Raw genomic sequence first — 1769 nt, 5'->3', positions numbered from 1 at the left:
AAGCTTATGGTGGAGCTTGGTTAGGATGGTGGCACATAATTTGATGCAATTGTAAGTGAGCTTCAATAATGTTGGAAAAGATTCGCAAGATTGCAATGCAACAAGTAGACCAAGCAATATAAGGTACACGGAAACACACACGCAAAAAGATAAGTGGGGTCGTGTGATAACCCACAAGTATAGGGGATCGCAAAAGTTTTCGAGGGTAGAGTATTCAACCCAAATTTATTGATTCGACACAAGGGGAGCCAAAGAATATTCTCAAGTACTAGCAGCTGAGTTGTCAATTCAACCACACCTGGAAAATTAATATCTGCAGCAAGGTATTTAGTAGCAAAGTAATATGATAGTAGTGGTAACGGTGGCAAAAGGTAACGGTAGCAAAATTAATATTTTTGGGTTTTAGAGTGATGGTAACAGTAGCAGCGGAAAAGTAAATAAGCGAAGAACAATATATGGAAAGCTAGTAGGCATTTGATCGGTGATGGAGAATTATGCCGGATGCGATAGATCATGTAATAGTCATAACATAGAGTGACACAGAACTAGCTCCAGTTCATCAATGTAATGTAGGCATATATTCCGAATATAGTCATACGTGCTTATGGAAAAGAACTTGCATGACATCTTTTGTCCTACCCTCCCGTGGCAGCGGGGTCCTATTGGAAACTAAGGGATATTAAGGCCTGCTTTTAATAGAGTACCAGACCAAAGCATTAACACATAGTGAATACATGAACTCCTCAAACTACGGTCATCACCGGTAAGTATCCCGATTATTGTCACTTAGGGGTTAACGGATCATAACACATAAATAGGTGACTATAGACTTGCAAGATAGGATCAAGAACTCTCATATATTGATGAAAACATAATAGGTTCAGATCTGAAATCATGGCACTCGGGCCCTAGTGACAAGCATTAAGCATAGCAAAGTCATAGCAACATCAATCTCAGAACATAGTGGATACTAGGGATCAAACCCTAACAAAACTAACTCGATTACATGATAAATCTCATCCAACCAATCACCGTCCAGCAAGCCTACGATGGAATTACTCACGCACGGCGGTGAGCATCATGAAATTGGTGATGGAGGAAGGTTGATGATGACGATGGCGATGGATTCCCTCTCCGGAGCCCCGAACGAACTCCAGATTAGCCCTCCCGAGGGAGTTTAGGGCTTGGCGGCGGCTCCATATCATAAAACGCGATGAATCCTTCTCTCTGGGTTTTTTCTCCCCGAAAGTGAATATATGGAGTCAAGGTTGACGTCGGTGGAGCATTAGGGGGCCCACGAGGCAGGGGGCGCGCCCTGGGGTGGACAGGTGGTGGGCCCCCTAACGTGGATCTTTCTTCCAGTATTTTTTATATATTCCAAAATAATTCTCCGTTGATTTTCAGGTCATTCCGAGAACTTTTATTTCTACACAAAAATAACACCATGGCAATTCTGCTGAAAACAACGTCAGTCCAGGTTAGTTCCATTCAAATCATGCAAGTTAGAGTCCAAAACAAGGGCAAAAGTGTTTGGAAAAGTAGATACGATGGAGACGTATCAACTCCCCCAAGGTTAAACCTTTGCTTGTCCTCAAGAAATTCAGTTGATAAACTGAAAGTGATAAAGAAAAAACTTTTACAAACTCCGTTTGCTCTTGTTGTTGTAAATATGTAAAGCCAGCATTCAAGGTTTCAGCAAAGATTATGAACTAACCATATTCACAATAACATTTAGGTCTCATGTTTACTCATATCAATGACATAATCAA

This window comes from Triticum urartu, chromosome 6 (genome assembly GCF_003073215.2).
Source record: "Triticum urartu cultivar G1812 chromosome 6, Tu2.1, whole genome shotgun sequence".
NCBI classification, from domain to species: Eukaryota; Viridiplantae; Streptophyta; class Magnoliopsida; order Poales; family Poaceae; genus Triticum; species Triticum urartu.
Note: the sequence above shows the minus strand (reverse complement) of the source record.